We start from the raw sequence: 12,348 nt of genomic DNA, 5'->3' as shown, positions 1-12,348 counted from the left end.
CAGATTTCGGTATTCTTGGAGGGTCCTGGAACCAATCGCCCACCCTCCTAAATATGCCAAGGAAATGACTATTCCGTACTAGGGAAGCCAGTCCCAGTGGTGTATTTACAGCACAAAGGTGAAACAGTTGTTCTGAACTGTGTCCCTCCAAAAGATATTGCAGGTAGGATTCTGCGCCCAGTTACAATAGGTGATTCTCCCCACACCATCAAGCAATTCTCTGACATCCGCTGGGAGTCTTACAAGTAAACTCAATTCAGATATTATCTATCTGGAGAAAACATCAGACCCCACAGGTTAAGGGCTCAGTCCTACAAGACTGTCCCCCACCCGACTTACCAATTGCCAATTCCAAGTCCAAGTTGTCACCTACCTGTGCATGTGGGTGTGCTAAGTCATTTCAGTCGTATCAGACTTTTGCAACCCTATGGGCTATAGCCCGCCAGACTCCTCTGCCCATGGGATTCTCCAGGCAGGAGTACTACAGTGGGTTGCATGCCCTCCTCCAGAGGATCTTCCCGACCCAGAGACTAAACTCACATCTCATATGTCTCCTGCATTGGGAGGTGGGTTCTTTACCGTGAGAGCCACCTGGGAAGCCCAACCAGCTTTCTGGATTGAAAGTTCGATGACCATCTCCTTGGATTTGATTAATTTGCTAGAGCATAACAAACTCAGAACTCTTAGAAACTTACTTACTAGACTACGGATTTATTATAGAAGGATATAACTCAGGAAGAGCCAGATGGAAGAGATGTATAGGACAGGGCAAGTGGGAAGGACATTCTCTCTGAGCACTCCACCCTCTCTGAATCATGTGTTCACCAACCCAGAAGCTCTGCAAACCAAGTCCTTTGGGGTTTTTATAGAGGCTTTACTACATGGACATAATTGATTAAGTTATCAGCCATTGATGATTGAACTCAAACTCTAGCCCCACTCCCTTTTCCTGAGGTTGGACTGGGGAAGAATGAAAGTTCCAAAAAAAAAAAAAAGAAAGTTCCAACCCTCTGATCACCTGGTTATATTTTCTGGCAACCAGCCCACATCCTTAGAGGCCATCCAAAAGTCACCTCTTTTACATAGCTCCATGCTGGCCACCACTGAGGAAGAAAAGATAAGGCATGCTCTTTCATAAAAGAGCCAGACACTACTGAGTGACTGTGCACTCATGCACCATAAATCCAAGGTGGAATCAGGGAAGACTTCCTGGAGGAGGTGGACCTTGAATGACAAATAAGTACTTAAACCAATGGAAATGAGAAAAGGGATAACCCAGGGACAGGAACAGAGCAGGCAAATGCATGAGACAGGATGGAAAGAGCAAGAACTGTTATCACCCTCTATTTGTTGGGTCATGATCTACCCTAAGGGAAGTGGTAGGACAGATGCTTGGGAAGGTAGATTGGGAGGTGATCCTCCAAGGCATTGAATACCAAGCACATAATAAAGATCCAATAAACCAGAACCTTCAATAAAATGGATGCTGATTTCGTTTGTTTGCATGTTTCTGTACTTTTTTTAATGCAAATTTTAAGTGATATTAATCTATTGGACAGAATTTCTCTATTGAGGCACAAGATATGTGAATGTTTCTAGTATAGTGTCTGGCACACAGTAGGTGATCAATAGCTATATAAGCTAAAATTTTAAAATATTAGTCAAGGAAATCTTACAGTCTATGCTTCAGTACAGGAAGTGATTCTGAAATGATGGAAGTAGTCCTACCATAACCCCAATCTATCTGTGTGTCAGAATTTTCCTCCTTTTTTCTAAAGAGGGTATTGTCTTTAGACACATCTGTCTGTGAAAACCATGATCCCCTACAGTGTCATTAAACAAATGCTTATCTAGAATCCTTTATATGTCAGGCAATGATTCAGGCACCAGTGATAGATGTTGGAAAACAAGACAGAAATGTCCCTGCTCTCCTGGAGGTTCTAATCTAGCCAGAGAGTCAGACCACAAACAAGTGAATAGATAAATGAGTAAACAGAATGATGTTTGATAGCAATAGGACTATGGGAAATGTGAAGCAGGGTAAATACTTCATTCAAAGTTCATTTAAACAAGATGTATGAGCATCTACGACAAGCTAGGCACTAGTGGGTACTGGAGATAAATCAATGAGCAAAACCTGACAGATGGGGACTTCCCTAATGGTCTAGTGGCTCGCTATGCAGCGGTCCCAGGTTCAATCTCTGGTCTGGGAACCGGGTCCCACATGTCACAACTCAAGATCCTGTACGCTGCAATGCCACAACAAAGATCAAAGATCCCACATGCTGCAACTAAGACCGGGCACAACAAATAAATGTTTAAAATAATTTTTTAAAGGGATAGCCTTTTTAGATTTTTTTTTTTTTACAAAACCTGACTGACAGATCCTTGCCCACTGGATCTTCATTCCAGCTCCCAGACGTGGTAGAGGGTATCTGGTCGAGGGAGGGATCCTATTTTAGAAGCAGTAATGGGGGATGCCTCTTTGAGGAAGAGACTTCTGAGCTGCAGAGGAAGTCTCTCCAAGAACCTGGCAGGCTGAAGAGCAGATGCAAAGGTCCTGAGGCAGGAAGGTGGCCAGTAGAGCTGAAGTGAAGCAGGAGGGAACAGACACTGTGGAAAAATCCCAAATTTCCAAATTCTATTTGGGTAAGGGAGTCCTGGGACATTGGGTCTAGGAGTGGGAATGGGAGATGGGAAGTTCCACATCCTTCCACCACTCACCCATTTTCCCCATGCCTGGGACAGAACACTGAAAGGGACATGTTCAGCTTTCAGAGGACAGATGAGGCAACACTGGGGTGCCACCACCCTCCTGGGCAGCAGCCCATCAGTCCTCTCCAAATTTTAGAGGCTTCCTCTGTTACATGCATTTCCACTCCCTCTAGTAAGGGAGTGGAGGCATCCAGGGCAATGTGCTATAATAGTTATAACTAGCTTCACACCACCATCCCCGAATCCTAGAGCCAGCCACCTGTCACTTCTCTGCTTTGTTAGAGCTTAGAGTTTGTCGGCTCTCAGGTGCAAAACAATGTGACATAAGCTGTGTTTTGATCTTCTTTGCTTGGTTCTGTTTGCTTTCTCCATCTAGAGAATTCCTCCCACCCCCAAGCAGCCTAGACAAACTCACTTTCATTCTTGTGTATTTTCCACCTCTGGGTGTGAAGCTGTCAGACCTGACAACCAGCAAAGAAAGTCATCTCTACAAGGGCAGCTTCTTTGCAAAGGTGTAACACAAAATGCTTTTGGAGGTAATTTACACTGGAACTAGATGTTGGAAGTTATTCTTAATTTGCAGCTCACTGGCATTTCACACCAGGACTCACTGGTCCTTGAGGTAAAGGGCCAGGTCAATAATGCCTTTTGCGCCTTTCTCTCTCTCTCTCTCTCTCTCACACACACACACACACATACACACACAGAGTGATTTGCCACCTTTCATTGTACTTCAGAGGGGAAAGAGGAATTCAGAGCCACAAACCCAGAGCTGGAAGCAGGAATGGGGTGAATCAAGACCTTCACTTCAAAGGTCCTGACACTCATCAGGGTGTAATAATGAACCAGCCTTCCTCGCCCCAGGGCTCAGCACTTCCTCTGCTCCCCAGCCACTTCTGGGAAGGCTCTTCCACACCTACCGGAGAGCTGAGAAACTGGCTTTGTTCCTTAAGTTGGAAGAGCTTCCATCCACTGTGGATCAAGAGGTGCCAAGGTGAGAACTTGGAAGAAGCCTGATCCTAAATCAGGTTGGACAGTTGCCTCTTTGGAAATGGCAGTTTTCTAGAAGCTGGTGGAGTCAGTGTTGTCTGCCTGATGAACAGTCTTGGAAAGAATCTTCTCGGTAGAGAAACTGGGACTCCAAGAGAGCAGAAACACCAGTTCCCAGCCCTGGGAGGAGACAGTGGGGTCACCAAGGGATGGCTTAAAGAGACTTCACCCATTCCTGTAACCAGCCAGCCCTGTTCCCCAGCTTTGATATGGACTATTGATTGATATTGACTATTTCCAATTTTTTCTAGAGGGCAGGCCACTACTCCCACCAATTTTTATCCAGGAATCCTTTAAGCCCTCCTGGACAGAAATTTTGAAATGTTTATTTGTTTTATTTTTGACTGCATCAAGTCTTAGTTGTGGCACATGGACTTTTTCTTGTGGCATGGACTCCAGAGGGCGCAGGCTCTGTAGTTCCATGACATGTGGGATCTTAGTTCCCTGTTCAGAGATAGAACCCATTTCCCCTGCATTGGAAGGCAGCTCCTTAACCAATGGACCACCAGGGAAGTCCCCTGGATAGAAATTTTGAATCCACGATGATAAAAGAAATAATAATAGTAATAAGAAAGACTCTGGCGGTCCAGTGATTAGGGCTCATTTCTTTTCTGACATAGCCCAGGTTCAAGCCCTAATCGAGGCATTAAGATCCTGCAAGACTCGAGGCCTGGCCAATAAAAAAGTAATACAACTCAGAAACCACTCAAGACCCTCTGTTGTCCACACTCCCAACCTCAAAATATTTTATATTTACAGAATGCTTCACAATTTCTACACCCCTTCCCCCACAAGTTAGTGCTTTAAATTTCATGACAAACCCTTGAGTTCATATGTAGGTGTTAGCCCCTTTCTACTGCAGAGGAAACTGATGCTCGGAGAGGTTAAGTAATTCGTCCAAGGTCACCCTGCCACTATACAGGAAGTGGTGAGATAGGGACTCCGTTCCAAGCATCCAGATTCCTAGTTCAAAGGGCTTACCACTATGTTCCTTCGCTTCCCAGAACTTCAGATCCACACAGATCTTGGTGGTTGGCAAAAAGAGACCACATATGTCTAGGCTGGCTGGGGAAGAAATGTAATAGGCACTCCCACCAGAGGCAGCAGAGGCTCTGTGACTGCCTTGTTGCAGTGATTAAATCATCCTGTGCCGGTGACAGATTAGAAGATTGGGAGGCAGGTGGACTAGGAACCTGGAAGCACCTTTGGGACAGCCCAACTCACATGAACCATTCATCACTAGGAACTGGCAGGACCCATGGGCTTCTCCGGCCTCTCCGAGGACCAGACAGCCAGGGGCCCTGATGAGCCAGATGTTATCCCCTGCCATTTGCATCTAAAATTCCTCATTTCTTGGCAGGAATTGATGGAGGAGGCATAAAGGAGTGGTATAATGGGGTTGGCACTTTTAATTCCTTTCTGACCCCCATTTAGGGCAGCCTCAAGGGGGGTGTTCCCCAAGGGTTAAATGACTTTCGGTGATGAGCATGAATACAATTAGACGACTCAGCCAAGAGGTGTCAGAGGCCTGTGGAGGGCCATTTGGCAGAATCACACTTTAAAAACGAATGAATTTATCCTACAAATATATTCTCTCATGGGCCAAATGAAACATTCACAAAGACATTCACTGTAGCGCTTGCCCATGTAGCAAACAAATAAATAGTAAACACTGCAGATATAGCAGGAAACATGCCAAAGTAGTTGCCCTGATGAGCTTTCCTTCCAGAGATGAAACATTTATTTATTCATCTAATAAATCTTTACTGAGCCCATACTATATGCTAGGCATTGTTTTAGCATAGTATTGCCAAATAAAATATAGGCTACCTAGCTAAATTTGAATTTCAGATAAACACAATATTTTTTTAATTTTGTTATTTTTGACTGTGATGGATCTTCGCTGCAGCACAGGCTCAGTAGTCATGGCTTAGCTCCCCGAAGGCATGTGGGATCTTAGTTCCCTGATCAGGGATTGAACCTACATTCCCTGCATTGGAATGTGGCTTCTAAACCATTGGACCACCAGGGAAGTCCTCAAATCACAGTATTCTTTTAGTATATCTGTGTCCCTGGGGAGTGATGGACTGGGATGCAAAGTATTACATATAGGATGGATAAACAACAAGGTTCTGCTGAATAGCATGGGGAACAATATTCAACATCCTGGGATAAGCTGTAAAGGAAAAGAATATAAAAAAAGAATGTGTATATATGTATAACTGAGTCACTTTGCTGTACAGCAGAAATTGACACAACGTTGTAAATCAACTATACTTCAATAAAAACTAAAACAAAACCAAAAAAACTATGTCCCAAATGTCCTGCCCTCTTGGGATGAAAGTATGGGAAATGCTTACCCTAAAAAATTCACTGTTCATCTGAAATTTAAATTGAGCTGGAAAGACTGTATTTCAATATATTAATTCTGGCAACTCTATTCCAAGAATACTGTTTATAGTTCAGAAACACCTAAAGTGTCAGTTAACAGGGAACTTGTTAAGTAAATTATAGAAAATCCAAACAATGGGAAATCATTACCCAAAAAGTAATAAAGTAGATCTATATGGTGATTTAGAATTATCTCTACAATGCAGAGTTAGGTAAAAAGAGGGACGTTCAAAATAGTATACAAGTTATCTCACCATCTGGTGAAGAAAAAGAAATATGGAGACATGTACATATGTGTTCATCAAAGCGCAGATTCTCTTGGGAAGGTGCCCAGAGATGGATAACTGCTTGCTTCTGCAGAAAGAGAACACGAAAACTTGGGGGAAACAACAGTACCCTTCAGTACTTTGAATTTTGAAATAAATCCATATATTACTTATTTTAAAACAACTTCTTCTGGGCTTCCCTCATATCTCAATGGGTAAAGAATCTGCCTGTAATGCAGGAGACCTGGGTTTGATCCCTGGGTCAGGCAGATCGCCTAGGGAAGGAAATGGCAACCCACTCAGTATTCTTGCCTGGAGAATCCCATGGACAGAGGAGCCTAGCAGGCTACGGTCCCTGGGATTGCAAGGGTCAGACACGACTTAGCAGCTAAACCACCAAACAACTTCTTTTACCTGTGTGTGTGTTTTAAGATATTTTGACTGGCAGGGTTGTACGATTCTTGGAAAGAGTTACCATAGGCTCCCAGAGGGTCTTCGACACAATTTCAGAACGGTTCAGGAGGCAGGAGAAAGGACACAATGACCTTGGAGGGTCACTCAAGTTCAACATCAAAAACCAAGGCATACCTGTAGGACCAGGTACATAATTTTCGGGACCTAATGCAACATGGCGTGCTGCGATTCATGGGGTCGCAAAGAGTCGGACACGACTGAGTGACTGAACTGAACTGAACTGAATATAACATGGCAACCCCTTGTTCATAAATTATTAAGAATTCCAAAAATGGTAATAGCAGAGCTTTAAATCAAGTATGAGTTCCTTTTACATACAAACAGAGAAAACCCACACCACAAGTGCTGGTGGATTTCTTCGAATAAGGACACTGGGAACATAATTCCTCACACAGCTATTTTCCACACTCACCACTGCTCCAGTCATGAGATCAGAAGTGAAACCAAAGGAATAAAATAAGTATCAATCAAAGCCAACCGTTAATAAAAGGGGTCTAAGGGTCAGTGTGACAGGCAGAACATTAGAACTCAGATAGCTCTAGGCTCTTCCTGGACAAATTACACAAACTGCTGTCAGAGGTGTCCCAAGGTTCACACAAAATATGCCTTCTGGCCCATTTAACTCCCATTTCCCGGCAGTAAATTATTAACTGAACAAGGTCGAGCTGGTACAGCTGTTGCCCTAACACAGGCCTGACATCTACATGGAAGACCGCTTGATAATTTGTAGTGAAAGTGACCTGCACTAAATCCATCTCTCCCTGAACTGCAAGGGAAGAATCCTGGATACAGCATCCAGCCTCCATTTGGAACCGGTACAGAGTCCCCATCAAGGGACTGCAAGGTGACCCTGCAGCCCCAGAGCAGCACCTCATAACCCAGCAGTCAGAGACCTTGTGAGGCCAAGGACACCAGAGGGAGGCCTCCAGTGGGTGAGAAGGAAAAAGGAGGAGGTCGGGAAAGGAAAGAGAGAGACTCTGGTAGAAGAGAGTACCAGCTGAAGAGGGAGGGATGAAACGAGCAAGAGGGAAGAAATAACAAGCTTTCAGACAAAATCTGTGGTTCCTCAGCCTCCTCACTACCACCATTTCAGCTTCTGGAAGTCCTTCCGGTTCTTGAGGCTCGGCTCAAAGGGCACTTCCTCCAGGGAGCTTTCACTGATTGCCACAAAACCATTTTACTACAAAAAGAAATAATAACATTGATGGAGAGTGTACCATGTGCCAGCTGCATCATCCCATTTAATCCCCTCAAACCTTTGAAGTAGACACTATCGCTACCCTAGTTTTTCAAAGAAACCAAGGTACAGAGAGGTTTAGTAACCTGCCCAAGGTCACACAGGTGGAAGATGATAAAGCTAGAACCAGAAAGTCTGACTCCAGAGCTCTCACTTTTCACCACTCAGTGCTACCATTTCCTTCTTCTGCCCCATCTGTGCCCTCCTGTGGCTCAGACTTTGCTTGTGGTTCAAATTTCACCTCTCTAGCTCCCGTCTCTAGGACACTGTCTCACCCATACCTCTGTTCCTCCAGGAACCCAACCAATATCTAGCACATAGTAGGTACTCATGAGAAGTGAAGTTGCTCAGTCGTGTGCATCTCTTTGCTATCCCAAGGACTGTAGCCTACCAGGCTCCTCCATCCATGGAATTTTCCAGGCAAGAGTACTGAAGTGGGTTGCCATTTCCTTCACCAGGGGATCTTCCCAGCTTGGGGGTCTCCTGCATTGCAGGCAGACACTTTACCACTGAGCCTCTAGAGAAGCCCAGTAGGTACTCAGTAAATATCAATTTCCTTTCTTTCTCTCATCAGACACATGTACAAAAAAGTACAGCAAACAGTTGGACATGGCTGAGCAACTGAGCACACACACACAAGCTACAGACAGGGAGAAAATATTTACAAATCACATGCCCAACACAGGATTCATATCCAGAATGTATAATGAACTCTCATAACTGAACAATAAGAAAACAGGCAACTTGATTTAAAAAGGAACAAAAGGACTTCCCTGGTGGTCCAGAGGTTAGGAGTCCGCCTGCTAACACAGGAGATACAGGTTCATCCCTCCTTCGAGAAGATTCCACACACCACAGGGCAATTAAGTCCATGTGCCACAACTACTGAAGCTCACATGCCTAGAACCCGTGCTTGGAAACCAGAGAAGCCACTACAATGAGGAACCTGTGTACCACAGTGAAGAGTAGCCCCCACTTGCAGCAACTAGAGAAAGCCCTCGCACAGCAACAAAGGCCCAGCGCAGCCACAAATAAATACATTAAAAAAAAAAAAGAGCAAAAGATACGAACAATGCTTCACCAAAGAGGAAATAAGGGTGGCAAATAAGTACATGAAAAACTGTTCAATATTATTAGTCATTAGGGAAATGCAAATTTAACTTCTGATGAGATATTACTACACAAGTATTAGAGTGACTAAAATTTAAACTGCTGACAGTACCAAAATCTGGCCATGATGTAGAACTATTAGAACTCTCATACATTGCTGCTGAGGATGTAAAATGGAACAGCCACTCTGGAAAATAGTTTGGCAGTTTCTTACAAGGCTAAAGTATATATACATTTACCCCATGACTCAGTAGTCCCACTCCTGGGCATGTATTCTGGAGAAATGGATATTTATGTCCACACAAAAACCTGCACGTGGATATTTATAACATCTCTGTTCATAATTGCCAAAAACTAGAAATAGCCCCAAATGTCTGAATGGATCAAGAAACCAAGTCCATCCAGACAATGAAATATAACTCAGTGATAAAAAGTAACAAACTTTTGGCACAGAAAACCTGGATGGAGCTCAAAGGGATTTATCCTGAGTGAAAGAAACTAGTCTCTAAAAGTTCCATGCTGTGTGACGCCATTTCTGTGACATTCTCAAATAACAAAACTAAAGGGAACAGATCAGTGGTTGCCAAGGGTCAGGTATGGAGAAGTGTGGAATAAAGGAATAACACAGGGAGTTTTTTGGAATGATGGAGCAATCCTGTATCCTGATTATGGGAATGGTGATATAAATCTACACAGGTGTCAAAATTCCTGCAACTACTCACTAGAATGGCTATAATCAAAAAGACAGGACTTCCCTGGTGGTCCAGTGGTTAAGAATATGCTTGCCAATGCAGGGGACATGGGTTTGATCTCTGGTTGGGGAAGATTCCACATGCTGAGGGGCAACTAAGCCTGAGAGCCACAAAACTGAAGCCCGTGCCTGTAAGGCCCGTGCTACGCAACAAGAGAAGCTTGTTGCAACGAGAAGCCCTCACACCACAGCTAGAGTCACCCCTGTTCACCACAACTAGAGAAAGCCCACACGCCGCAACAAAGACCCATTACAGCCAAAAAGTAAGGAAGTAATTTTAAAAAGACAAATAGTAAAAAGTGTTGGTGAGGAGGTGGAGAAACTGGAACCATCACACATAGCTAGTGGGAATGTAAAAGGGGGCAGCCACCCTAGAGAATAGTCCAGCCGTTCCTCAAAAAGTTAAACATCCAATGGGCTTTTAGATATAAGCCCAAGAGAATAAAAGCATGTTTCCAAAGAAAAATTTGTACACAAATGTTCATAGCAGCACTGTTCTTCCCTGCTCCTTTTTAGCCAAGCAGCCTGTGGGATCTTTGTTCCCCAATCAGGGATCAAACTCACACCCCCTGCAGTGGAATACCAGAGACTTAATCACTGGACCTCCAGAGAAGTTCCCCAGAATTATTCTTAATAGCCAAAAACTAGAAACAACCCAAATGCCCATCAACTGATGAATGGATAAACAAAATGAGGTACATGCAGATGGTAGAATAGTCTTCTGTCTTAAAAAAGGAATAAAGTACTGATACATGCTACAACATGGATGAATCCTGAAAACATTATGTAAGCAAAATAGGCCTGACACAAAAGGCTGTATATTGTATAATTCCATTCATATGAAATGTCAAGAATTATACAAATAGGGATTTCCCTTGATGGTCCAGCTAAGACTCCACACTCCCAATGCAGAGAGTCCAGGTTCAATCCCTGGTCAAGGAAATAGATGTCACATACTGCAACTGAAGACCAGCATGTTGCAACAAAGATCAAAGATTCTGAGTGCCAGAAACAAGACCTGGCACAGCCAAATAACTGAATAAATGTTAGGGGAAAAATAGACAAATACACAGAGACAGAGAGTAAATCCATGTTTGGCAGGGCTTTAGGGAAAGAATAAATGAGAAATAACTACTAATGGATATGGGGTTTCTTTGGGGAATGATGAAAATATTCTGGAATTAGCGGTGATGTTTCACAGCTTTGCAGATATACTTGAAAACCACTTAATTGTGCACTTTAAAGGGTGAATTTCATGGCATGAAATTATATTGACAAAAAGTTCATAGAACTCTACACCCACAGGAAAACAAAGTTAAAAAGTCAAATTTAATACAATTGAGTATTATGCCTGGAGGGTAGGAACCAGGTTCTCACCTACTGTGTAAGGTGCCTCACACACCAACCATTTTAGACAGGAGTTCCCAGACTTGACTACACCTTGGAACTTCCTGGGGTGGGGGTGGTATTTAAAAATTGTGATGCTTGGCAACCACCCCTAGACATTCTGATTTAATTGGTCTGGGGTGAAATCTGGGTATTGAGCATTTTAAAAGCTTCCCAAATAATTATAATATGCAGCGAAATTTGAGAACCACTGGCTTAGGAAATAATTGATGAACAACCATTCCCGAGAGCCAAAAGCCAGCCCTCCTCCCCTCCTCCATTTCAGAGCAGTCAGATCAGATTTGTCCTTGGCAAAGGGAACAGCTACAATCATTCCTGCTGTTCACTGTGCCAGACAGAAACAAATCTGAACATTCTTTCCAGTTCCTTAAGGGCCACTGCTCTCTCTGGCATGGTTGATGAGACCACCAGCAGCTCTGAAGGAGGGTTTGCTCTGTCATGCTCTGCCCCTCCATCTTCCTCAGACTCTCTCTCTGGCTGCCTGGTTTAGCAGCTGGGGCTGGGGAAGTGGAGGAGTCCACTTAATAAAAGCATGCTCAGCAGGGTGTAGCAGACTTTCGGAGTGACCTTTCCCAGGAACAGTCATGTTTTCAAAGCTGACTCCCTGCAAAACACAGGCCTGGATCCCTAACGATGGAATTTCAGATGCTAGTAGGCATAATTTTATGGCAGAGGGTCTCTTCTCTTGACTTTTCTGGCACATGTCTAGACAGGTCAAGCAATCACTTGACCTGCCGGTTTTCTTTTCTTATTGATTGGATTGATTCATTGAATGATGTATTTATTTTTGACTGGACTGGGTCTTTGATGCTGTGCACGGGCTTTCTCTAGTTGCAGAGTGCAGGGGCTACTCTCAAGTGGCGGTGGGTGGGCTTCTTATTGCAGTGGCTTTTCCTGTTGTGGAGCACTGGCTTAGTTACCCTACAGCATGTGGAATCCTCATGCTG

The sequence above is a fragment of the Ovis canadensis genome, chromosome 11 (assembly GCF_042477335.2).
Source record: "Ovis canadensis isolate MfBH-ARS-UI-01 breed Bighorn chromosome 11, ARS-UI_OviCan_v2, whole genome shotgun sequence".
Lineage (NCBI taxonomy): Eukaryota > Metazoa > Chordata > Mammalia > Artiodactyla > Bovidae > Ovis > Ovis canadensis.
This window is presented reverse-complemented; position numbering follows the sequence as displayed.